At 38.0% G+C, this 27921-nt stretch overlaps 1 protein-coding gene across 5 annotated transcripts in view; it reads left to right on the top strand.

Moving 5' to 3' along the window:
• Positions 1–27921, top strand: part of ZZZ3 (zinc finger ZZ-type containing 3) — a 120125-nt gene that overhangs the window by 32451 nt on the left and 59753 nt on the right. For 2 of the 5 annotated variants that reach the window (XM_044238496.1, XM_044238493.1), the window contains exons 2-4: positions 21902–22036; positions 22116–22181; positions 23597–23750. The exons of 2 other annotated variants lie outside the window; for them this stretch is intronic. The gene's annotated coding sequence lies outside the window, so the exon portion shown is untranslated. The remainder of the gene's footprint in view (positions 1–21901; positions 22037–22115; positions 22182–23596; positions 23751–27921) is intronic. One more of the 5 variants, XM_044238494.1, reaches the window with a different exon arrangement.

Below are 27921 nucleotides of genomic sequence, written 5' to 3'. Positions count from 1 at the left end.
TTGCTTGAGGCAGTGTTGTTACAGACTTTCAATTTGTGAAGCAAAGTGTAATAATATGAGGTATGCCTATATATTGTTGGAATCAAGTTAAAAATTGTTTAGCATTTTGCATCTGTGTTCATGAGGAATACTGGTTTGTAGTATTGTTTTTTTCTTTTAAAGATTTTATTTGTTTATTTAACAGACAGAGATTACAAGTAGACAGAGAGGCAGGCGGAGAGAGAGAGAGGAGGAAGCAGGCTCCCTGCTGAGCAGAGAGCCCGATGCGGGACTCCATCCCAGAACCCTGGGATCATGACCTGAGTCGAAGGCAGCGGCTTAACCCATTGAGCTACCCAGGCGCCCCGTAGTATTGTTTTCTTGTAATGTCTGTCTAGTTTTGGTATTAGAATAATGCTGGCTTCATACAGTGAGTTGAGAAAGTATTCTTCAGTTTTCTTGAAGAGTTTGAGTAGATTGGTATTTTCTTCTTTATTTTTTTTTAAGATTTTATTTATTTATTTGAGAGAGATTTATTGAGAGAGATCACAAGCAGGCAGAGAGGCAGGCAGAGAGAGAGGAGGAAGCAGGCTCCCTGCTGAGCAGAGAGCCTGATGCGGGGCTGGATCCCAGGACTCATGACCTGAGCCGAAGGCAGCGGCTTAACCCACTGAGCCATCCAGGCGCCCCGATATTTTCTTCTTTAAATGCATAATATATAGTATAGTCAGAATTCACCAGTGAAGCCCTCAAGGTCTGGACTTTTACTCGTTAGTAAGTTTTTAACTACCAGTTCTTTAGATAAGTTTAATGTATATACATTTCTCGTTGGGTGAACTTTGTAAGTTTCTGATCTTTTAGGGAGTTTGTCCATTTTGTCGAACTTACTTTATTGACATGAAGTGATTTAGAATCTCTTATTTTTAAAGATCTTATTTATTTGACATAAGAGATCAGAAGTAGGCAGAGCAGCGGGCGGAGGGCGGGGGGGGCGTGGACATAGGCCCCTTGCTGAGCAGAGAGCCTGATGCAGGGCTCGATCCCAGGACCCTGAGATCATGGCCTGAGCTTAACCTACTGAGCCACCCAGGTGCCCCTAGAATCTCTTATCTTTTAAAAATATTGAGATATGGTATAAAAATTGAGACATAATAAAATCCACCCTTTTAAAGCGTACAATTCAGTGATTTTTAGTATAGTCACAAAGCTGTGCAACCATCACAGTACCTAACTGCAGAATACTTTCATTACTCTAAGAAGAAACCTCATACCCATTAGTGATCACTTTCAGCCATCTTCTCCCACTGCCAGTCTCTGCAACCACCGGTTTCCTTTTTGTTCCTATGAATTTGTTCTAGACATTTTATATCAAGGGGATCATATAACGTGTGACTTTTTGTGACTGGCTTTTTAAAATTTAGCATAATGTTTTTTTTTTCTTAAAGATTTTATTTGACAGAGCGAGAGAGCACAAGCAGGCAGAACGGTAGAGGGAGAGGGAGAAGCAGGCTCCCCACTGAGCAGGGAGCCTGATGCGGGACTCGATCCCAGGACCCTGAGATCATGACCTGAGCTGAAGGCCCCTGCTTAACCAACTGAGCCACCCAGGCGCCCCTAGCATAATGTTTTTAAGGTTCATTCATGTTTAAGCATCTCCCTTTTATGGCTGAGGAATATTCCCCTGTGTATATAATGCATTTTCTTTTATCATTCAACAGTTTATGGATATTTGGGTTACTTCCACTTTTTGCCTATTATGAATGATGTTGCTATGAACTTTTATGAACAAGTTTTTTTGTGAACCTGTTTCCTTTTTCTTTCCTGTGTATCTACAAGTGGAATTCCTGGGTCATAGGGTAATTTTGTTTAACATACCGAGGATCTGTCAGACTTTTCTAAAACAACTACACCATTTTTTATTCCTACCAGGAATGTATGAGGGTAGTAATTTCACCACATCCTTGCCAACCAGTTACTACTGTCCATCTCTTTATTGTATTTATTCTAGTGGGTATGAACTCATATATCTTTGTGGTTCTTGTTTGTATTTCCCTAATGGCTACTGATGTTGAGCATCTTTTCATGTGCTTATTGGCTATTTCTATATCTTATTTGCAGAAATACGTTCAAGGCCTTTGCCTATTTTTAAATTAGGTTGTCTTTTCATTATGTTGCAAAGGTAGAACTTTAGAGATGAATGATTTCCAAATATTTTCTCATTTTTTGGGTTGTCTTTTCATGATCTTGATGGAGTTTTTAGCACAAAATGTTTTGATTTTGATGAGTATAGTTATATGTCATTTTCTTTGGTTACTTTTTCTTTTTTGATTTAAACATTTTTTAAAGATTTTGTTTATTTGGGAAAGAGAGGATGTGGGGCTCAATCCAATGTGGGGCTCAATCCCAGGACTCTGGGATCATAATCTGAGCCGTAGGCAGACACTTAACCGATTGAGCCACCCAGGTGCCCCTAAAGCTTTTTTAAAGATTGATTTATTTATTTGACAGGTAAGGGAGAGCAGGAGGAGGGTAGGGGCAGACAGAGAGGGTGAATAGACTTCCCACTGAGCAGGGAGGCCAAATGGGCTCCATCCCAGGACTCTAGGATCATAACCTGAGCTGAAGGCAGATGCCTAACTGACTAAGCCACTGAGGTGCCCCTGGTTTTAGATTTTTGATTGTCATAGACTACATATCATAAAATCAACCATTTTAATTTTTTAATATTAATAAGAGGAAGAGAGCATGGTGAGTGAGGGCTAGGGAGACAGAGGGAGAAGGAGAGAATCTTTTTTTTTTTTTTTTTAAAGATTTTATTTGTTTATTTGACAGACAGCGATCACAAGTAGGCAGAGAGGCAGGGAAGCAGGCTCTCCACTGAGCAGAGAGCCCGATGCAGGGCTCGATCCCAGGACCCTGGGATCATGACCCGAGCCGAAGGAGGAGGCTAAACCCACTGAGCCACCCAGGCGCCCCGGAGAGAATCTTTTTTAAATTTTTTATTAACATATAATGTATTATTGGTCTCAGGGGTACAGTCTGTGATTCATCAGTCTTAAATAATTTACAGTGCTCCCCATAGCACATTCCCACCCCAGTGTTTGTTACTCAGCCACCCGATCTCTCCCACCTTCTCCCACTCCAGCAACCCTCAGTTTCCTGAAATTATGAGTCTCTTACGGTTTGTCTCCCTCTCTGGTTTCATCCTATTTCATTTTTTCCTCTCTTCCCCCATGATCCTCTGTTTGGATTCTCAAATTCCACATGTCATTGAGATTATATGGTAATTGTCTTTCTCTGATTGACTTATTTTGCTTAGCACAATACCCTCTAGTTCCATTCAGGTTGTTGCAAATGGCAAAATGTTATTTTTTGATGGATGGATAATATTCCATCATGTATACATACCACATCTTCTTTGTCCATTCATCTGCCAATGGATATCTAGGCTCTTTCCATAGGTTGGCTATTTTAGACATTGCTGCTATAAACATTGGGGTGCACGTCCCATCAGATCACTACATTTGTATCTTTGGGGTAAATACCCAGTAGTGCAATTACTGGGCCGTAGGGTAGCTCTATTTTCAACTTTTGAGGAACCTCCATACTGTTTCCCAGAGGGGCTGCACCAGTTTGCATTCCCACCAACAGTGTAAGAGTGTTCCTACATCTTTCTCTGCATCCTTGCCAACATCTTTCATTTCCTGACTGGTTAATTTTAGCCATTCTGACTGGTATGGGGTGGTGTCTCATTGTGGTTTTGATTTGTATTTCCCTGATGCCGACTGATGTGGAGTACTTTTTCATGTGTCTTTTAGCTATCTGGATGTCTTTGCAGAAATGTCTGTTCATGTCTTCTGCCCATTTCTTGATTGGATTATTTGTTCTTTGGTTGTTGAGTTTGATAAGTTCTTTCTAGATTTTGGATACTAGCCCTTTATCTAATATGTCATTTGCGAATATCTTCTCCCATTCTGTCAGTTTTCTGGTTGTCTGTCAGTTGTCTTGGTTTTGTTGACTGTTTCCTTGGCTGTGCAAAAGCTTTTTATCTTGATGAAGTCCCACTAGTTCATTTTACCCTTGCTTCCCTTGCCTTTGGCATGTTCCTAGGAAGAAGTTGCCGGTGGCTGAGGTCAAAGAGGTGAGGTGGCTGCATGTGTTCTCAAGGATTTTGATGGATCCCTGTCTCACATCAAAGTCTTTCATTGATTTTTGAGTCTAGTTTTATGTGATGTAAGGAGATGGTCCACTTTCATTCTTCTGCTTGTGGCTGTCCAATTTTCCCAACACCCTTTGTTGGAGAGACTGACTTTTTTCCATTGAACATTCTTTCCTGCTTTGGCGAAGATTAGTTGAGCATAGAGTTGAGGGCCCATTTCTGGGCTCTCTATTCTGTTCCACTGATCTGTGTGTCTTTTTGTGCCAGTACTCTCTTGATGATTACAGCTTTGTGATAGACCTTGAAGTCTGGAATTGTAATGCCACCAGCTTTGCTTTTCTTTTTCAACATTCCTCTGGCTGTTCAGGGTCTTTTCTGGTTCCGTACAAATTTTAGGATTATTTGTTTCTTTGAAGAATGTTGATGGTATTTTGATAAGTATTGTATTAAATGTGTAGATTGCGCTAGGTAGCATAGAATTTTCACAATATTTTTTCTTCCAATCCATGAGCATGGGATATTTTACCATTTCTTTGTGTTTTTCTCAATTTCTTTCATGAGTATTCTATAGTTTTCTGAGTACAGATTCTTTGTCTCTTTGGTTAGATTTATTCCTAGGTATCTTACGGTTTTGGGTGCAGTTGTAAATAGGATCCACTGCTTAATTTCTCTTTCTTCTGTCTTGTTGGTGTATAGAAATGCAACTGATTTCTGTGCATTGGTTTTATATCCTGCCGCTTTACTGAATTCCTATTTGAGTTCTAGCAGTTTTGGGACGGAATATTTTGGGTTTTCCACATAAAGTATCATGTCATCTGCAAAGAGTGAAAGTTTGACTTCTTTGCCGATTTGGACGCCTTTTATTTCTTCTGTTGTCTGATTGCTTAGGCTGAGTCTTCCAGTACTATGTTGAACAGCAGTGGTGATAGTGGACAGCCCTGCCATGTTCCTGACCTTAAGGGAAAAGCTCTCAGTTTGTCTCCATTGAGAATGATTCTCGCTGTGGGTTTTTCATAGATGGCTTTTAGAATATTGAGATATATACCCCCCATCCCGACACTTTGAAGAGTTTTGATCAACAAAGGATGCTCTAGGGGCGCCTGGGTGGCTCAGTTGGTTAAGCAACTGCCTTCGGCTCAGGTCACGATCTTGGAGTTCTGGGATTGAGTCCCACATCGGGCTCCCTGCTCAGCAGGGAGTCTGCTTCTCTCTCTGACCTCTCCCCTCTCATGCTCTCTCTCTCGAATAAATAAATAAAATCTTAAAAAAAAAAATAGAAAGGATGCTCTACTTTGTCAAATGCTTTTTCAGCATCTATCGAGAGTATCGTATGGTTCTTGTCCTTTCTTTGATTAATGTAGTGCATGGCATTGGTTAATTTGCAAATGTTGAACCAACCTTGTAGCCCAGGAATAAACCCCACTTGGTTGTGGTGAATACGCCTTTTAATGTACTGTTGGATCTTCTTAGCTAGTATTTTGGTGAGAATTTTTGAATCCATATTCATCAGGGATATTATTAGTCTACAGTTCTCCCTTTTGGTGGTATCTTTGTCTGGTTTGGGAATCAAGGTAATGTTGGCCTCATTAAATTAGTTTGCAAGTTTTCCTCCCATTTCTGTTTTTTAGAATAGTTTCAGGAGAATAGGTATTTCTTCTTTAAATGTTTGGTAGAACTCCCCTGGGAAGCCATCTGGCCCTGGGCTGTAGTTTGTTGGGAGATTTTTGATAACTGCTTCAGTTTCCTTGTTGGTTATAGGTCTGTTCAGGTTTTTCTTTTTTTTCTTCGTTCAGTTTGGTAGTTTAACATCTTTAGGAATGCAGCCATTTCTACCATATTGTCTAATTTGTTGGCATAATAGTTGCTCATAATATTTTTTTAAATTTTTAATTTATTTATTTGACTGACAGAGATCACAAGTAGGCAGAGAGGCAGGTAGAGAGAGAGGAGGAGGTAGGTTCCCTGCTGAGCAGAGAGCCCGATGCGGGGCTGGATCCCAGGACCCTGGGACCACGACCTGAGCTGAAGGCAGAGGCTTTAACCCACTGAGCCACCCAGGTGCCCCTGCTCATAATATGTTCTTTTTTTAAAAAGATTATTTATTTATTTATTTCACAGAGATATACCACAAGCAGATGGAATGGCAGGCAGAGAGAGAGAGAGAGAGAGAGAGAAGCAGGCTCCTTGCTGAGCAGAGAGCCCGATGTGGGACTCGATCCCAGGACCCTGAGATCATGACCTGAGTTGAAGGCAGCAGCTTAACCCACTGAGCCACCCAGGCGCCCTCATAATATGTTCTTATAATTGTTTGTGTTTCTTTGGTGTTGATTGTGATCTCTCCTCTTTCATTCATGTTTTTATTTACTTTGGTCCTTTCTCTTTTCTTTTTGATAAGCCTGGCCAGGGGTTTATCCATCTTATTAATTCTTTCTAAGATTCAGCTTCTGGTTTCATTGTTCTATTCTGATGTTCTTATGGTTTCTGTTTCATTGATTCCTGCTCTGGTCTTTATTATATCGCTTCTCCTGCTGCGTTTAGGTTTTATTTGCTATTCTTTCTCCAGCTCCTTTAGGTGTAGGGTTAGGTTGTGTATTTGAAACCTTTCTTGTTTCTTGAGAAAGGCTTGTATTGGTATATATTTTACTCTTAGGAGTGCCTTTGCTGCCTCCCACTGATTTTGAACAGTTGTGTTTTCATTTTCATTTTTTTCCGTGAATTTTTAAAATGCTTCTTTAATTTCCTGGTTGACCCATTCACTCTTTAGTTGGATGCTCTTTAGCCTCCGCAAAGAACTCAAATGTATGGAGATACATTTGAGTTCTTTCCAACTTCCCCTTGTGGTTGAGTTCTAATTTCAAAGCATTGTCATCTGAAAGTAGGTGGGGAATGATCCCACTCGTTTGGTACCAGTTGAGACCTGATTTGTGACCCTGTTATTCTGGAGAATATTCCATGTGCACTAGAGAAGAATGTGTATTCTGTTGCTTTGGGATGGAATGTTCTGAATATATCTGTGAAGTCATTCTGGTCCAGTGTGTCCTTTAAAGCCCTTATTTCGTTGTTGATCTTTTGCTTAGATGATCTGTCCATTTCATTAATGTGGGTGTTAAAATTATTGTTGATGTGTTTCTTTGATTTTGTTATTAATTGGCTGCTCACATGTTAGGGGGCATCAATATTTACAGTTGTTAGATCTTGTTGGATAGACCCTTTAAGTATGATATAGTGTTCCTCCTCATCTCTTATTTATAGACTTTGGTTTAAAATCTGATTTGTCTGATATAAGGATTGCCACTGGTTTTCCACCCCCTCACTCTTAATCAAGAGATGTCTTAGGGTGTAAAATGAGTCTCTTGCAGACAGCATATCGATAGCTCTTGTTTTTTTATCCAGTCGGACACCCTGTGTCTTTTGATTGGGGTATTTAGCCCATTTACATTCAGGGTAACTATTGAAGGATATGAATTTAGGGCCATTATATTGCCTGTAAGGTGACAGTTACCATATATTGTCTCTGTTCCTTTCTGGTCTATGTTACTTTTAGGCTGTTCTTTGCTTAGAGGACTCCTTTTAATATTTCTTGTAGGGCTGGCTGAAACAAAAATTCTTTTAGTTTCTCTTTGTCCTGGAAGGTTTTTATCTCCTACTTTCAGTGACTTCATAGCTGGGTATAGTATTCTTGGCTGCATATTTTTCCTCGTTTAGTACCCTGACTATATCATGCAGGTCCTTTCTGGCCTGCCAGGTGTCTGTGGATAGGTCTGCTGCCAGTCTAATGTTTCTACCATTGTAGGTCACAGACCTCTTGTCCCCGGCTGCTTTCACTATTTTTTCTTTGTCTCTTAGATTTGTAAGTTTTACTACTGGATGTCAGGGTGTTGACGTGTTTTTATTGATTTTGAGGGAGATTCTCTCTGCCTCCTGGATTTTGATGTCTGTTTCCTTCACCAAGTTAGGGAAGTTTCCTGCTGTATTTTGCTCCATTATGCCTTCTGCCCCTCTCTTTCTTGTTCTGGGATTCCAATTATTTTAATATTGTTTTGCTTTATGATATCACTTATCTCTTGAATTATCCCCTTGTGTTCCAGTAGTTGTTTCTCTCTCTTTTTCTCAGCTTCTTTATACTTCATCACTTGGTCTTCTGTGTCACTAATTCCCTCTTCTGCCTCATTTATCCTAGCAGCTAGGGCTTCCATTTTTTATTGCACCTCATTAATAGCCTTTTTGATTTCAACTTGGTTAGGTTTTATTTCTCCAGAAAGGGATTTTCTGGTATCTTCTGTTCTTTTATCAAGTCCAACTAGTATCTAAATAATCGTCATTCTGAACTCTAGTTCCAACATTCTGCTAATGTCAGTGTTGATTAGCTTCCTGGCAGTCGGTATTGCCTCTTGTTCTTTTTTTGAGGTGAGTTTTTCCATTTTGTCATTTTTTCCAGAGAAAAATAGATGAACAAGAGAACAAAATGCTACCAGGGTAACAATGACCCCAGAAAAATATACACTAAACTTATCAGAAGAGACCTGAAACTATGGGGTCAGGGGAGGGGAGAGGAATAAAAAGAGAAGACTATGGTCTCACTGGTGAATAAAATCTGTAGCATAGTTGAGCCACTACTCCATCGAACAGGAGCCCAACGTGTGGCAGATCTGGGGAGATCCCCTTCCTCCCCTAGGAGGAGTGGCATGGGACCCTGACATAGGAGTCTGCCACAGGAATCTGTGGGTTTGGAGACTACAAATGGGTCATGTGCTGGAGACAGAAACACTTGGTCACAGGCTGGAAGAGTACGGAGTTCTGCCAGATATCAGGAGACAGGAGTGATTGACTGCTTTTCTCTGAGGGCTCACGGAGGAGTGTGGCCCTGAGCTCTTGGCTCCTCCACGGCCAGAGATTGGGAGGCTGCCATTTTAATTCTCGCCCTCCAAGGCTTACGGAAAGACTACCAAGACTACCAAAAGCTACCAAGTGCAAACGCGAGCAGACTACTTAGCCCAGCCCCTGGGCTAAGCCCACCGCAAGGGCGGTGCAGATCCTCCTGTGGCATAGACATTTGAAAATCAATGCAGTCCGTCCCTCCCCAAGAAGATCAGCAAGAACATCCAGCCAAGACCAAATCTACTAATCATTGAGAACTACAAAGGTCCAGTGCTAGGGGAATACAATACACAGAATTCATGGCTTTTTCCATATGATTCCTTAGTCTTTCAAAGGTAATTTTTAGGGGCGCCTGGGTGGCTCAGTGGGTTAAGCCACTGCCTTCGGCTCAGGTCATGATCTCAGAGTCCTGGGATCGAGCCCCGCATCGGGCTCTCTGCTCAGCAGGGAGCCTGCTTCCCTCTCTCTCTCTCTGCCTGCCTCTGCCTACTTGTGATTTCTCTCTGTCAAATAAATAAATAAAATCTTTAAAAAAAAAAAAGGTAATTTTTAAAATTTTTATTTTTTTCTTTCTATTTTTTAAAATGTTTCCTTCTTTTTCAGCCAATTTATCAATTCATTTAAAAAATTTTTTTAATATCCATTATTACAATCTTATTCTGTCCCTTCATTATATTTAACCATATATATAACCATATATATATATATATACACACACACACATATATATACACACCATATTAACCATATATATAACCATATATATATATATATATATATATACACACAAACACACACACACGTGTATATATATATATATATATACACACATACATACACACACACACACGTAAGCTTTTCTTTCCTTAAAATTTTGGGGTGCAGATTCTTCTAACAGACCAAAATATACCCCGGATCTAGTATATGGCTTTGTTCTATTCACCTGCCTGATTATATTCTCTCCTTTTTTCCTTTTTTTGTGCTCTGCTGCTGTATCACCTGTTGGGAGTCGGCTGATGGAGGCTCCCTCCCCTCCATGGTCTGTCTTCCTGTATATCACCTTGGATTCACTTCTCTGCATGTCCTACCTTCTAGAAAGTGGTCGTTTTTCTGTTCATAGAGTTGCTGCTATTCTTTTTTGTCAACCTTCTTTTGAGTTCTTCGGTGTTCAGAATTACTTAATAATATCTAGCTGGATTCCTGGGACCAGAAAAAATTTAGGTCTCTTACTCCTCTGCCATCTTGGAATCCCGTCCGAGGAGAGAGAATCTTAAGGAAGCTCCACACTCAGCGAGCAGCCCCTTGCATGCAGCACTTAGTCTCAAGATCCTGAGATAGGGCCTGAGCCAAAACCAAGAGTTGGACGCTTAACCAGCTGAGCTACTACCCTGGCAACCGTAACCATTTTTTAAAAAAATTAAATTAATTTATTTGTGAGAGACAGGTCATTGGGAGAAGTAGACTCCCTGCTGAGCAGGGACCCTGATGCGGGACCTGATCCTGGGATTCCAGGATCATGACCAGAGCTGAAGGCAGTCGCTTAACCAACTGAGCCACCCAGGTGCCACCCCTAACCATTTTTTTTTTTTTAAAGATTTTATTTATTTATTTGACAGACAGAGATCACAAGTAGGCAGAGAGGCAAGCAGAGAGAGAGAGAGAGAGAGAGGAGGAAGCAGGCTCCCCACGGAGCAGAGAGCCCGATGTGGGGCTCGATCCCAGAACCCTGGGATCATGACCTGAGCCGCGGGCAGAGGCTTTAACCCACTGAGCCACCCTAACCATTTTTAAGTGTACACTTTAGTGGCATTAAGTACATCACATTGTTGGGCAGCCCAGTACCACTGTACATCTCCAGGACTTTTTTTGTTTATGTAACTCTGTATCTGTTAAGCTTGTGGATATCCAATTATTTCAGCACCATTTGTTGAAAAGATTATTCTTTTCCTATTGGTTTGTCTTGCCTCTCTTGTTAAAATAATAATTTTTTTCAAGATTTTATTTATTTGACAGATCACAAGTAGGCAGAGAGGCAGGTGGTGGTGGGGGGAAGCAGGAGGGTCCCTGCTGAGCAGAGAGCCCGATGCGGGGCTCAATCCCAGGACCCTGAGATCATGACCTAAGCCAAAGGCAGAGGCTTAACCCACTGAGCCACCCAGGTGCCCCTAAAATAATTATTTTTAAAATAGAGAATCTGTAGTTATATTAATATAATTTATTTCTAATAGTTGGTAATTTATACTTTTTCCTAGTCAGTCTGGCTGGAGATTTATCAGTTTTGTTGATTTTTCTTAACCATCTTTGGGGGGGGGGCCGGTTCCTGACTTGCTTAGTTGGTAGAGCATGCGATTCTTGATCTCTTATACCAGGATTGTGAGTTCAAGCTCCATGTTGGGTATAGAGCCTAGTTCAAAAAAAACAAAACAAACCAACTCCTTCTCTTGGGTCCAGGGGGCAGGCTTTCTTTTTTTAAAAAATTTTCTCTGTTTTCTTTTGTATTGGTTCTTATTTATTTATTCATTTATTATTGCCTATCCTTTTTTGTTAATTTCTTCTTTTTATGATTATATTATACTTTTCTAAATGTCATTGAGTTGAGACCTTGTGTCTTTACTAATGTATGTTTATTGCTGTAAATTTCCTTGTAATACTGCTTTTGTTCTATGTCACAGATTTTAAAATGTAGGGTTTTTTTTCATGTAGTTCTACAATTTTCTCATTTCGCTTTTGATTTTCTCTTTGACTTATGGGTTGTTACTTATTTTGAGTATTTGGGGATTTTTGAGATATATTACTGATTTCTAATTTAATTCCATTATAGTCAAATTATGTGATTTGAATTCTTACTAATTATTCTTTCCATATAGCTTTTTTCAAATAATTTAAACTACTTTTTTTTTTTTTTAAAGATTTTTATTTATTTATTTAACAGACAGAGATCACAAGTAGGCAGAGAGGCAGGCAGAGAGAGAGAGGAGGAAGCAGGCTCCCTGTTAAGCAGACAGCCCGATGTGGGGCTCGATCCCAGGACCCTGGGATCATGACCTGAGCCAAAGGCAGAGGCTTTAACCCACTGAGCCACCTAGGCGCCCCATTTAAACTACTTTTAAACTATTTTTAGACCATTTACATTTAAAGTGATTTTTTTTTTTTGAAGATTTTATTTATTTATTTGACAGCCGGAGATCACAGGTAGGCAGAGGGAGTGGAGGAAGCAGACTCCCTGATGAGCAGACTCCCTGCTCATCAGTGGCTGCGGGGCTGATTCCAGGACGCTGGGATCATGACCTGAGCCAAAGACAGAGGCCTTAACCCACTGATCCACCCAGGCGCCCCTAAAGTGATTTTTGATAATAGGTAAATTTAAATCTCCTACCTTTCAATTTTTAAAACTTTCTCCTATATGTTCTTTATTCCCATTTCTTTTTTATTCTGCCTTATTTGGGTGTTTTTAAAATGTCTTTATTTTATTTCCTTTGTTGGCTTATTAACTATCACATGTGTTTTTTTTTAAATGGTTGTTTTAGGTTTCATAATATGCATCTTTAATTTATCACATATATGATACTATACCACTTCACCTGTAATATTATTATCTCTGCTGTTTTGCTTATACGGTTTACTTCCATCTATGTTGTAAATTTCACAATGTATTGGTATCTTTTTTTGGTTAAAATAATCAATTCTCTTGTAAGGACATTTAAAAACTAAGGGGGAAAATTTTTTTATTTATTCTCATTTATTCTTTCCTGTGCTTTTCATTCCTTTGGGTAGACCCAGATGGTCATCTAATATCCTATGTCTGAAAAACTTCCTTTAATATTTGTTATGGTGCATGTCTGTTGGTGATGGTATCTTTCAACATTTATAATTTAAAATATCTTTATTTCATGTTAGTTTTTGAAAGATATTTGCTCTGGCAACTGAGTTCTTAATAGCATCTTTCAATACCTTAAAGATAGATTTCTTTCTCCAGACGTGTATAATTCTAATCTCAGACTGATTTCATGGGTGATCAGAGTTCTTTGGTAGGTAATCAACTCACTTTAGGATACAGGTTGAAACGGCGCCTCCTCCTAGTTCCCCGCCATCTTGTCTCCCTAAATTTCATTCTCTTTAGCTTCTTTGATCTTTGGGTTTATAATTTCCATGAAATTTGAAAAGTTTTGGGCCATTATTTTCCCTACTTATGTATTTTTTGTTTTTGTTATTTTTATGAGACTAACGTACTACCTACTGTGCTAAGGAGGCATTTTATTTTTATTATTTTTGGATTTATTGAGTTTCAAGAGAGAGAGAGAGAGAGCATGCATGTGTATACACAGGAGAGCACGGGGAGGGGCAGAGGACGAATGAGAGAGAGAATCCTCAAGCAGACTCCCTGCTAGATACTGAGCCCCATATGGGGCTCAATTCCAGGGGTTCTTTATTTTTTTTTTATTTTTTAAAGATTCTTTTTTTTTTTTTTTTTTAAGATTTTATTCATTTATTTGACAGAGAGAGACCACAGTAGGCAGAGAGGCAGGCAGAGAGAGAGGAAGGGAAGCAGGCCCCTGCTGAGCAGAGAGCCCGATGCGGGACTCGATCCCAGGACCCTGAGATCATGACCTGAGCCGAAGGCAGCGGCTTAACCCACTGAGCCACCCAGGCGCCCCAGGGGTTCTTTATTTTATTTCCTTTGTTGGCTTATTAACTATCACATGTGTTTTTTTTTTTAAATGGTTATTTTAGGTTTCATAATATGCATCTTTAATTTATCACATATATGATACTATACCACTTCATGACCTGAGCCAAAACCAAGAATCAGATCCTTTAACTGACTGAACCACTCACGTGCCCCTTTCCTGCTTCTTTTGGGTACTCTAATTGGATACTCGTGTACTGAGTTGCTTGATGGTGTTCCATAGTTTGTTTATGCTTTTTTTCCTTCAGTCTTGTTTTCTTCTCTTTTGTATAGTGTCTTTTTTTTTTTTTTTAAAGATTTTATTTATTTATTTGTCAGAGAGAGAGCGAAGGAATGACAGAGCGAAGGCAGACAGAGTTGCAGGCAGAGTCAGAGGGAGAAGCAGGCTCCCTGCCGAGCAAGGAGCCTGATGTGGGACTTGATCCCACGATACTGGGATCACGACCTGAACCAAAGGCAGCTGCTTAACCAACTGAGCCATCCAGGCGTCCCTGTATAGTGTCTTTTGTTTTGTCCTCATTTTCATTGACCTAATCCCAGCCATTTTTTTTTAAATACTAAAATAATTTTTACAATACCAAAACAGTCAAATTTCTAAAAAGTCTTTTTTTTTTTTTAAAGATTTTATTTATTTATTTGACAGAGAGAGATTACAAGTAGGCAGAGAGGCAGGCAGAGAGAGAGGAAGGGAAGCAGGCCCCCTGCCGAGCAGAGAGCCCGATGTGGGACTCGATCCCAGGACCCCGAGATCATGACCCGAGCCGAAGGCAACAGTTTAACTCACTGAGCCAGCCAGGCGCCCCTAAAAAGTCTTTTATATTTCTACCTAACATGCTTAATCTCTCTCCATATACTTTTTTTTTTTAAGATTTTTAAAATTTATTTATTTAACAGACAGAGATCAATCACAGGTAGGTGGAGAGGCAGACAGAGAGGAGGAAGCAGGCTCCCTGCTGAGCAGAGAGCCCGACGCGGGGCTTGATCCCACAACCCTGGGATCATGACCCTAGCTGAGGATAGATGCCTTAACCCACTGAGCCACCAGGGGCTCCTCCATGTACTTTTTTGAACATAGGAACTACATTTATAATAAATCATTTAATGTTCTTGTTTAGTAGATCTATCATGAATGGATCAATTTCTATTTATTTTTCTCAGTATGACTGATATTTTCCTCTTTTTCATGTCTGCTAATTTTTTTTTAAACCTCTGTAATTACTAGTTTATTAGTATCATCCAGGACTCAGATGTTCAGTACACCTTCTGAAATTACATAAACAAATGCAGATGGAAAGAATCCAAGTCAAAATTATATAACAAAACAGCACTCCATCACAAAAGCATGTAAAATTACAAGAACGCTATTTTAAAACACTGGCACTTTAAGATAGCAATAATCTCACAAAACTACAAAATTGCCAAATTGTTCCCTAAACTGCTAAGTAGATAAGCATGAGTCTGATGAATGAGTTAGGGTTTTGTAAAGAAAAATCAAATTCAAGTCAGGTAACTCATACTGAAATACCAAGTTTTACGTGTCTTCTTCCTTTAGGTCTATTTGACTTACATAAATGAGCAAACTATAATATAAGAAAATACACCTGATTTTAAATGTGGCATACATTTTATAAGTTGGCCCAATTAATTAAAAATACCTTTAATGAAAGTCAAGTTTCCTAAGAAATCCGTATTCAGATAAATAGGAGAGGACATTTATTTACAGCCAGCTCCCACCGCCCCCCGCTTTTTTTCCAGACCCTTTGCTGGGACTAATGTCAACAAAAAATTTAATACGGCAGTGTATTTTAAGCTCACGCTTTTGGGATACATTCTTATGTCTTCTTTAATGTGGGAACTGGAAATATAACTGCCATTACATGGTAATGGAAGTTAAGGAATGTAGAGTCCTCATGTAAGGATTAGAACATACTTTTCTCTTAGTCCTTCAAGACAGACTTTTCAAAATGTTTGATTCTACTAATCCCATGCTGTGACTAGACTGGTTACTCTTCACTTTTAAATTATTTTTTTTTTAAAGATTTTATTTATTTTTATTTGAGAGAGAGAGAGACAGTGAGAGAGAGCACGAGCGAGGAGAAGGTCAGAGAGCGAAGCAGACTCCCCATGGAGCTGGGAGCCCGATGCGGGACTCGATCCCGGGACTCCAGGATCACGCCCTGAGCCGAAGGCAGTCGTCCAACCAACTGAGCCACCCAGGCGTCCCTACTCTTCACTTTTAAACGTGACTGGGCTATGTGAGATCTGGTATCAGTCGATCAAGATTTGAGTTTCAGTTATGGATGAAAACTGTCTAAATTCAACTTTTATTACCCTCATCATGAGTATGCAGGGTGCAGACAAAAGCTTTTTATCAGCTAACTATCTGAAAAGATAAACACTGTAATAATCCGTGTGATCCAAAATGGGCAAAAGCAAAAGACTACCTTCCCTTTAAGAAGAAAAATTTTAGACCTATGAAAAGGACAATAATAGTAATTTAAAAAAGGTATTTACTTAGAAGCACCCAGAATGTCAACGGAACAGCTGCAACGTTTTTTTTTTTCTTTGCAATTACAGAGTGGTATTCCGTTAACAGAACAACAAAAATTTCGTAGAGCTACATCAGAGACGACTGAAGATGAAAAGTTACCATCCCAATATATAACTAATTTGTGCTGTGCACCAACAAGAACCTGCTTTAAGATTCCATGCTAGTTTACAACCCCCATACTGTACTAAGCAAGGTTAAGTGGCTATTGAAAATACCACCAGGACAGGGCTATCTAAAGACACTCTCTGCTGATTTTTTTTTAAAGATTTTATTTATTTATTAGAGAGAGAGAGAGAGAGAGCTCACAAGTAGGCAGGGAGGCAGCCGGGAAGGGGGGGAAGCAGGCTCCCTGCTGAGCCGAGGGACCGATGCGGGGCTTGATCCCAGGACCGTGAGGTCACGACCTGAGCCAAAGGCAGAGGCTCAACCCACTGAGCCACCCAGGCGCCCCTGTCTGCTGATTTTTTATTGGATGCCAGGCATTGTCAATTTTACTTTGTTTGGTGCTGAAATTTTTGTATTACTATGAATATTCTTGAGGTTTGTTTTGAGACACAGTTAAATTCCTTGGAAATGGCTTTATTATTATTATTTTTAGGCTTTTAAAAAATTTTGTTGGGTGGGACCAGAGTGGTCTTTAGAACTCATTTTACCCCACTACTAAGGCATTGCCCCTCTGAGCACTGTATTTGATACTCTGTGAATTGGAAGGTTTTCTGCTCTAGCCAGAAGGTATACAGACCATTGCCGTGGGCAGTGTGAGTCATGGTCAGTGGTATGCTGGAGCTTGTGAGGGCTGTTTGTTAAAATGTTAGGAAGTTTCTGGGGTGGTTAAATTCTTCTTCTTTTTTTTTTTTGAGATTTTATTTTTAAGTAAACTCTACACCCATCTTGGGGCTTGAACTCAGAACCCTGAAATCAAGAGTTGCCTGTTCCACTGACTAAACCAGCCAGGAGCCCCTGAGCTGGTTTAATTCTTAATAGAATTAAATTATATGTGCTTATAATTTAATCAGTTATATTGAGAACAAAGGATGATACCTCAAAGCTCATTACCTCTATTATTACATGTTACGGTTTTTATGCACAGGTGATAATTTACATCTGTTATAGCTCTGTGGTACAAATACTATATAATGTTTGATGTGCTACCATGCATCTTTTTCTAACTTAGCCCTAAGTGATAGTTAATAGCTTGAAATTGCTGCAGGTGGGAATATTCATACCATGGACATTGGTAATCCTGTAAACTAATAACTACAAACAACTAACTGCTCCTGGTTGTTAAAAATTTTCCAGCATATCCCTGGCTGTGGATATCATTCTCTGTATTCCTTATAGATGTTTTTCCAGGCCTTTTGCAGGCCTTGGACATGCATACTGATCAGTACTTGGGTTAGACTTGAGGGGAGTTTCTGCAGATCTTCTGATGTTCTGGAGACCATAGTTACTTTGGCCTCCCCAAACTACTCAGTTCATCTTTTTAACTCAGGGAGATTTGATTACCCTCCACACTCTGTAGTCTGGAATCTCTCGCATCAGTAAGCTCGCGAGCAATTATCAACTTTGCTTCATTTGTTTCTCCTCTTTCATTGACCATTATCCTGGGTTACATGGTCTGGTTTCCAGTGTCTGTTGTCCAGAATTTTAGTTGTTTTTCATTGTTTTGGGTGGTAACATAAATCTCATTCCTGTTACTTTGTCTTGGCCAGAACTGGAAGTCTGTTGGAAGCATTTTAGTTAGGAGAGAGACATAGGTGTGCATTTTAGATCACTCTGTAGAACATGCATTTGTAAGGGATGAGACTTAAAGGAGAAGGACCAGTTACATGTCAGGTAAGTTAGTTAAAGTGAATGATGAAAGCCTAAGGTTGGTCTTGGATGTTGATAACTACAGAGGTGGGGGACAATATGGGAAATATATAGGGGGAAGTATCTAGTATAGGGTTTCTAAAAGGATGGATATGAACTGTTTGCATCTGAGTCACTTGTGGTGTTTGATAAAATGAAGATTCTGTGCCCTACCCCAAGTTTATTGAATCTGAATTTCTAAGGATAAGGCTTAGAAATTTCCAGTTTATTTTATTTAAAGATTTTATTATTATTATTATTTTTTAAAGATTTATTTATTTGTTTTAGAACACACTCAAGCATGGTGCAAAGGGGCAGAGGAGAGGAAGAGAGAATCTCAAGCAGACTCCCTGCTGAGTGCAGAACTTGGCATAGGGCTCAACCCCACAACTCTGATATCATAACCTGGACTGAAAATCAAGAGTCTGACTGTTAACTGAGTCACCCAAGTCCCCTAAAAGTTTTATTTTTAAGTAGTCTCTACCACTAACGTGGGGCTTGAACCCACAACTCTTGAGATCGAGTCACTTGCTCCATTGACTGAACTGGCCAGGCATCTCTGGAAATTTGCATTTTAAACAGGTACCTAGGGAATGCTTATGAACACTAATGCTTCAGAAGAAACTGAAGTAACTTTTTTCAAAGTATGATCCATATCCTTGGGGAGCCCCTACAACTCCTACTTTGCAATGACCTGAAGTACTTAACTAAAGATACAGATTTATACATGCATATCCAGAACTCTACTGAATGTGAATTTCTGGGGTGGTAGGGTGCAGGAATTCCTTAGGCACAGTAAGTAGTGTTTGAAAACCACTAAGCTAAAGTACTTCACAGACATAGTCTCTTCTGAACTTCAGAGTAACCTTGAGAAGTACTCCTGTTTTATAGATGAGGAAATGAAGCACAGAAGAGCCAAGTGGCTTATTCATGGTCAGATAGTTGTTAGTTAATTTTGATGCTAGGGAATCATGTTTCTTTCTCCTTCTATCAAACCTGATGCTTCTGCTACCTTTGTGTTGACCGTGAGATATAGGCTCATCTCTGAAGTCTTTTGAAGGCGTCCAACCACACTGAAACCATGGTTCCAAACAACTTAGGGAGCCAGGAAAGTGTGCTCTTTTTTGAATATACTTTGCACCAAATATTCAGTTTAGTTCTCTGTAGCAGATGATAAGTTTAATTGTCTAGCAAAGGTGTTTCTGCCCCTGACCATCGTTATCTTAATGCTTTCTACACTCGCCTTTGAATGTCCTTGTCTGTTTCTTTTTTTTTTTAATTTTTAAAAATATTTTAAAAATATTTTATTTATTTATTTGATAGAGAGAGATCACAAGTAGGCAGAGAGGCAGGCAGGGAGACAGGGAAGAAGCAGGCTCCCTGCTGAGCAGAGAGCCTGATGTGGGGCTCGATCCCAAGACCCTGAGATCATGACCCACTGAGCCACCCAGACGCCTCTGTCCTTGTCTGTTTCTTTTAAAATTATTTAAAGACAGGGTATAGTGCACAATTCAGTATTTTCATTTTAACAGTGAAGAATTGGGTACTAATATGAATCTATATATAACTTTTGTTTTGAATGTTTTCCAAGGTTCTATAAAACTAAAAAAAATTTCGGTGTCTTATAATTTAGGTTGTATTTAGCTTAGATGTCACAGTTTTTATTTTGCTGTGTAGCTTATAACTTTGTTTTATCAGTAGAACTGGTAATATTTTCTAGTGGGTTTTTCTGTAGTCTTTTGAAGTGATTTCATATGTGCCATGAATCTTAGATCTCGTAATCTATTTAGCACAGTAGCACCAGTGTTAGACTGCAAATAGTAGGAAAAGTAATTCTTTTCAGTCAAGATTGGTTTTGGATTTGCCTTTGGAATTCTTGAATAGTCTGTTGATTTTATTAGTATGTGAAAACAAGTGAAGTTCTGTAGCAAGGAATAAATACGAAGGCCTTAGAAATAGGATTTAAATGGTTTGTTTTCTATTTTGTATGCTTTTAAAAGACAAAATAGCTAAGTTTTTTAAATTTCTGAAAGTTACTATAGTTAAATAATTGAAACAGAAAATTACTGTAGTTGTCACAAATTGAACTAGTTTATCTGCCCCATTTGAAATGTATAGTAAAGGAAACAAAGAATGCAGTGTAAGGAATATAAGAATTTTGGCTAGTTTAATTTGCTTGTTACAAAAGAATTTATAGGAACTTTTAAGCTTAGGAATACTTAAGATTTTAGTGTTTACATTAATAGTGCTAATTTTTTATGGTATTGTTTAACATTTGTAAACAAATGAATAGACTTGTTTTAAGTACTTGGTGACAGATATCAGTATTTCTTTTTTTTTTTTTTTTTAATTTTTTTTTTTTTAAGATTTTATTTTATTTATTTGAGAGAGAGAGACAGTGAGAGAGAGCATGAGCGAGGAGAAGGTCAGAGGGAGAAGCAGACTCCCCATAGAGCTGGGAGCCTGATGTGGGACTCGATCCCGGGACTCCAGGATCACGCCCTGAGCCGGAGGCAGTCGTTTAACCAACTGCGCCACCCAGGCGTCCCTAGATATCAGTATTTCTTAAACACTATTGTCTTGTTCTCTTGGTTTTTTTTCTTTACTTGAAACATAATTGATAAAACAGTATATTAGTTTCTACTCTGGTATAATGAAACTTTTCGCGGGTAAGATCTGGCAGGTTGACAACTCCAGTATCAGATTTTATTCACAAACAGGTGTAAGGCTATCTATCTCTTTCCTTCCTTCCTTCCATTTTTGAGAGACAGAGAATGTGCTCACATGCCCACACAAGTATGGGAGGGGCAGAGGAAGAGGGAGAAAGAGAATCTCAAACAGGTGTCATGCCCAGCATGAAGCCCAACTTGGGACTTGATCTCAAGACCCTGAGATCATGATGTGAACCAAAATCAAGAGTTGGACATCTGACCAAATGGGCCACCCAAGGGCACTCCAGCTGTCTGCATTTCTGTGCATTTTCTTTTTATTATATAGGAATTTAGAATGGCACACAATGGTAAATCATTTTAGAATGCCATTCTTGTGTTTCTGTGATACATATGAATGAATTTTTTTATTAGCTCACTTTTCTACTAATAAATTGGTTGAAATGACTTAAAGTTTTATATAATGCTTTCGGTCATGATTATGGGCACATTGTTGTGTTTCTCAGAGTTGTAATCTATAGCCATGTTATGTTTTTAAGAAGCTTACTTTTAGGGAACATTTGGATAGCTTCATCTTGATTTATTTCATCATATTTATCTTCTTTTTACTGCCAAAATAATGTTCACAAATGATTCATAGAGGGATAATCTAAATAAGACAAAATCATTACTTTAAAAACATGGAATGTTTTAAAGTCACATTTAAGAAAAGTCATGATCTTTTTTTACTGCATTTTTAACCATTATATATTTATTCCCTAATATTGTAAAACACACACACACACAAAATACTTTTCTGTTAATGCCTGAGCAGTTACAGGCATCTGGAAAATGAGCTCTGTCTACATTGGGAGTCAAAGAAGGAATCTGTGGAGCTCTCAAATTTCTAAGAATTTTAATTTAGAATTAAATCTTGAAACATTTTATGTGGGTACTCTGAGAAGCATTTTAAGAGTATGAACCAATCATCTTAGTCTGTTGAAGATAGCACATAATACAAGGAATTATTTGTGCGGCTTAGTAGAGAATGCAGGGTGTTATCTAAGTATTTAGAAATACCACTTTTGTCCACATATCTGTAAAGAGTAACACATCCATAGTGACTATATTGTGGTTTCCCTTCACAGATATCAAGTTGTGCTAGTACAACCATATAAATAATTAATACCTGAAGTCTCAATGTAACATGGACAGTAACAGTGATGACAGATAAATACAGACGCTTGGGGATCAAATACTAGGCGAGAAACACTTTTAAAAAGGTAAGAAAAAAATGTAATCTTAATTAAGGCCAAGTGGGCTTTAGTTAGTAGAAGTAATTGACTAAAGTTTCTTTTTCAGTGTATCAGGCATTTAAGAAAAACATCTGGGTGATCCTGTCTATCTTAATACTGGTAGAACTCAGCTGTAAGTATCAGTTCTGTGAAAATGACAGTTGCAGATACTCTTGCTTGGTAAATATCATAATGAATGAGGTTCCTTTAGTAAACCCAATCCACAATGGGTAGGAGGTGGCCAACTGGAAATGGAATAAAGTGCTAGAAAGGGCATGTCCATGTATACTCAGAGACACTTCTTAAATTTTGGATCCTCTGCCCCTGATGTTTGCCACCCCCACCACACACTATAGAAGGTAATATTTTGCCCTGTTTGTGAAAGGCTTTTGAGGTTGGGTATTAAGGAGTTGGCAGTTGGAATCTTTGTTGTAAGATGAGTGAATTTTCAAGTCAAGGGTACTTTTTGTAGGATCGTGTTTTCACTGTGCACCCTCCTTATATTAGTTTAGAATATTTCTTAATGTCGTATTAAATTATTTTATTTAGACAATTTTCCTACCTTGTGTTTTTCAAGAATTTATAGGCCATATTTGTGAGAGATTGCATCTCTTGATACTAGATATTATTACCGATCTAGCTGACTAAAATTGCTTATTTTTACTAGGCAGTAACTCTAGTTCACAATGTTTGTTAACTGCATTAGTTTTAAAATTTTAATCCTTCACTGTGAAAATCTTTTAGAATATAATAAAGTGATTGTCTGCATCATAAACATTACTAGTCTTTTTCCTGGTATTCCTTCTTGTTTCCAAATGGGCACTTAACCATTTAGCCAGATACTCTGAAAAGGATGTCATATATACATTATCATAAAGTAAAACTCTTAGTTAACAAGACTGTCCAAGAAATGGAGTACACTTAGATTAATTAAAATATCTGGCCAACAAAATCCGTATTGTTTTGTCCTAGTTGAAAATCCATATACTAGAAATAATAGAAATAATAGAAATAAATAATAGAAAATTTTCTTCATTATAGAGTCTTAAGGCACTTTAGTAATCATCAGGGTTATCATATAGATATTTGAAGACTTAGTTGATTCTTTGGTGTGCATAATTTATTTTTGTTGTTCAGTCCCCAGTTTTGAATACTTGAAGGCCAAGGTTTGGGAAGGCCTCTAGAAAAGAGCAAGAGATTATAAATTCTGTATGAGAAATTTTTATCAAAGGCAGTTTTGGGGTCACTTCAAAAAGATAACGCTCATAGACTCCAGAGAAGAATGGAGCCACATTTTGATGCAAACTAATAATGAGTTGTTGGGAGGATTCAGTATATTTCAAGGTCTTTTTGGTTTGTTTTTGTTGGTTTTTAAACATCATTTTCTAGTTTCTTGGTGTCTCTGAGGCTACAGAGTTCCTAAGAAGTATCAGAGATGTTACTATGAATAGATATTCTGTTATCTGCTGTTTCCTCTTATAGAAGAGGTAAATCTGTTAGCATAAGTTAATTTGTTTCTTTAATTTTTTTTATTATTTTATTTTAAAGAAAGGAATTTAGGAGGTTCTAGTATTCTCCATGGCTGAAGCTGAGAGTCTGAAACCCTGATGCTTAAGCTCTATTCTAGATCGTAGCTCCAACTCCTTCAGGATATAAGGAAAAGAGATAATATTTCCACAATGATAGATCTTTGGTTGTACAGGTAAGTTATTTAGTTTTGCAGTAGTGAAGACAACTGTAGTTTGTTTTTTTTTTTGTGGGAGGATTAACTTGTTATATTTCTGTACTTTCTTCTGCATGCATATTATGCAGTCTGTCTGGCAGTTCATAGGAGTGTGGAGCTGTAGGGAATGGGTTAGGGATGAAGTATTTTCCCACTCTTCCCAACAGGGATATAAATGAAGTGACTAAGTATGTTGGAATCTCTAGAGCATTATCCTTGACACTGTAGGTATTTTTTATTAAAGGGGCATTATGAAATTCCTTGACTTTCTGCTTCTCCCCAATTTTCTTTCAAAGTATGCATTCATTCAACATTCTGTGTATCTGTCTGTGTCACTTATCTATCATGTATCTGTCTCTCTTAATGGGGAAGAAAGAAGAGATCCCTTTATATAAGGCAGTACATAATAGAATCCACAGCTTCAAAACACAAATATTAAGAACTTTTAACTTGAATTGCATTGGTGGGTCCCTACGTTTCACCCTCCTACTTTTAACCTGATAGTGGTAATTGCTCAACTAAAGAAATTTGACTTAAAAGAACTGTATGACAAGAATAGTCTGAACTGTTACTAAGCAACTCATGTTTATGTTCTAGGTAGAAGAATCATATTGGTAACACTTTTCCAGTCGCTCTTGCTCTTTTTGCCTTTCACTTTGGTTTGATATGGTATCATGACCAGTTTCCAAAAAATTGTACAATTAATAAAACTAAATATTATAATAAATATCGCCAAAAGGTTGATGTTAATGGATGATTGCCAGTCTCTCAGTCCCCAAAATAAATCATACTACTTTGGTAATTATAGTGGAGCAAAAGGTTATAGGCATTATTTTTGAAAAATCTTTTTGAGATTTCTTTCTCATAGGTAAAGGCGATAGCTGGAGTAGTGTTTTATTAGGTGGACCATTTTAGTTTTCTTCCTGTTAGTTCATATTGATGCAGTTCTGCAGATGGAGTCCCAGGGGCTGGACATTTATGGTCTGAAATACAGCTGATACCGTTTTAGAATCCTGCAGTTAGATTTGAGGTAAAGGTAGATTCAGATTTGGGGGAGGATAGTTCGACAGCATGGGTGAGATATTAGAATTATAGGTAAGATTTGGAGCTTAATATGAATAGACAGGTTGAAATTTGGTTGACTGTCTTGATGTGCGCTCCAGTAGGAGGAAAACTTAGGAGGGTGGGGAAGAAAGGAAGGGACTCTATTTAATTTTTGTGATTGGTTGGTCATATTCTCTTCTGTTTTAGGAAGTGCCATATTCATTAGTTGATGTATATAACATGTAGGAAAAACTTCTTTCTAGTTGCTAGATTGCATTTTGCCATATGAATTTGTTAACTAACAGTTTCCCTTAATTCCGAAATTAGAGTGATTGAATTTCTAGTCCTAGTTGGGTGCTGTCTAAGCTTTTCACCATGTATCTCCTATTTAGTTAACTAAAAAGGGTATTTTCTGAGATACTTAGTTTGTAAGTAAGTTCCCTTTTGTTCCCTTAGTAATTTAATTTTTAGTAGGAATATAATTTTGTGCTCCAAACCTCTTCATTGAATTTCTTCAGTAACTGTATTATGCAGCTAAAATGAGGAGAACAACGACTTTAGTCTATAATACTTAGCTAAGCATGACAAAACAACATTGAGACTTGGTTGTGATAATCAAGACAGTTTTAGTCCCTTTTTGGTAACTGAAATTTGCACTCGATTTATTAGATAACTACAGAAAATGTGTGCCTTTATATATGCCTATTCAAAGTAGAAAAGATGAAGAAAAAGGTTAGAACAGAAGAAAACAACCTCAGAGGGAAGAGTGTTTAAATTTCATTTAATTTTCAGAATTTTTTATCAATTTATTGCCTTAAGCACATGCAGTGTTATTGTCAGGCAAGAGACTGAGTCCTCTCTTTGGTACTACTTAAGCCAGAGCAATCATGGCTTTATTTATACATTTTTATTACTAGAATCAAATAAGGAATTAAAGGATATATTATAAATAGGTCTAATTTAGTTTGAACCTGATGACTATATTATTTTAAAAGAATTCTTTCTGAGTCAGTGCTTCTCAAATCCTGATAGGCAAACAAATCACCTGGGAATCTGATTAATTGGTAGGTCTGGGGCAGGGCCTGATATTCTGCATTTCCAACAAGCTTCCAAGGGATGCCATGATGCTGGTTTTTCAGGCCACACTTTGACTTGTGAGAGTTTGAGGTACCAAAAGGGCTGGTCCTTGTATAAAACAGGTTTGCTTTAAATATAGCTCAGTAGCACAGGATTTGAGAACTTTAACTAAAATGGACTTTACTCTGGTTGATGAATAGAATAAAAATGCTTTTTAGGGATCAGAAGAAACAAAAAGAGGTTTCGTCTTTCATATTAGTGTTTTGATCGCTGGAATAGTGAAGAAGTAGGCCCTCATTGTAGGTAGTGTTTTATAATTACATATATTATGTATACGTGTATAATACTATGTAATAGTATTATATGTATGTATGTATTATATGTATTTAATACATACTATGTATTCTTTGTATGTATTCATACTATGTGTGTATTCTTTACAAGTAACTAGTAATAATAGGTTTATTTTATTAATAATGACAAGGCAGAGATTTTGCTTTCATTTAGATTGGTAGGAAAGGAAAGAAGGGCTGGGGGTGCCTGTTACTGCAATCCTTTGAGGTTTAAATACCCTTAATTGGCACCACATTTTAAAAAGTAAAGATTAAGGGGCGCCTGGGTGGCTCAGTGGGTTAAAGCCTCTGCCTTCAGCTCAGGTCATGATTCCAGGGTCCTGGGATTGAGCCCCGCATCGGGCTCTCTGCTCAACAGGGGAGTCTGCTTCCCTTCCTCTCTCTCTGCCTGCCTGTTTGCCTACCTGTGATCTGTCTGTCAAATAAATAAAGTCTTTTTTTTTAAAAGTAGAGAGATTATTTTTTGTATGTTTATAAAATATTACTATTGCCAGTATTATTTTTGAATCATAAATTATGAACATAATCAGTTTTGAATAATAAATTATGAATATAATTAAATTAGCATGAACTATTTGCATTAGATTTTGTAAGGAAAGCTTAAAAATTATGTTTCTTTTGTCTATTTACATAGGTAATTAATATTTAAAAATCAGTAACCTTCAAATTTGAGAGTTACAGATTTGGGTATCTGAAACAAATAAACTGATTTTAGTAATTTTTAGTTTGTGCTTTTTAAAAATACCATTTGAAATTTAGCTTAAATTTTTTGTAATTAAAAGTGGGTATTTATGGGACCTTCAGTATTTATTACCTGTGATTTAAAATGGGCTGCAATCTTCATGACAAGATTTAAGCAAAAGAGAATTACAAGTCATGTGCCTCCAATGATCCCAAAATAGTAGAAGTTTACTATATGAAATGTATTTCATACCTCTGATTGGTATCCTGTACTTGTTCATGAGATGGCTATGGAATTCTCTAGGACAGATTATCATACTCTAATCCCAGGGATAGTTTGTGAGTCTTGTAAGATTTTCAAACATTGTTAATTAAAATTGAAAAGTATGCCTTACTCTGAAACAAGACTAAATCACTGTACGTATATTTTAGGAAGCTTAAATTCATTTGTCAGCAGGCAGAAAGAAGAAGACAATTCCCTTTTCTTTTTTTTATGTGTGGCAGTGTGTTGCTATGGCTTCTGTAGTTCTTCATAACCTTTCTACTGTTAGACACATCTAGTTGATGCAAAGGAGAGATTATATTTGGTTTGCAGGGGAGGGGTAGAATAGCATTTGGAGGGTTTATATGAGAAGGAGACTATGGGAAGCATGGTAGAGGGAGGTGGGGGGGTACTATGAAACTACCTAGTATGAAACTACCAACAGCCATTGTTAGCCTCTTTCTCTCTCCTGGACCCTATTTGGAAGTTAAGTAATGAAGTGGCAAGTTGTCTTGTGAAGCTAAACAGAAGAATGGGTACTGGAGATGTTAATAGCGCCTTTATTTTGCTTTATGGGAGAACCTTTGGAAAATAATAGCCACTCAGAGTTTGTCCAGATGGATCGATCAGTCAGGGCATTTTTCAATTTCCCTTGCATTTCTATCTTAGAAACACCAAAACATCCACACGAGAAAACCAGTTCATCTCCCAACATGTGTTAAAACTGGTGGCA

Source organism: Neovison vison, chromosome 2 (genome assembly GCF_020171115.1).
Source record: "Neovison vison isolate M4711 chromosome 2, ASM_NN_V1, whole genome shotgun sequence".
Lineage (NCBI taxonomy): Eukaryota > Metazoa > Chordata > Mammalia > Carnivora > Mustelidae > Neogale > Neogale vison.
The sequence above is the reverse complement of the archived record's forward strand: the minus strand, read 5'-3'. Positions and strand labels throughout refer to the sequence as shown.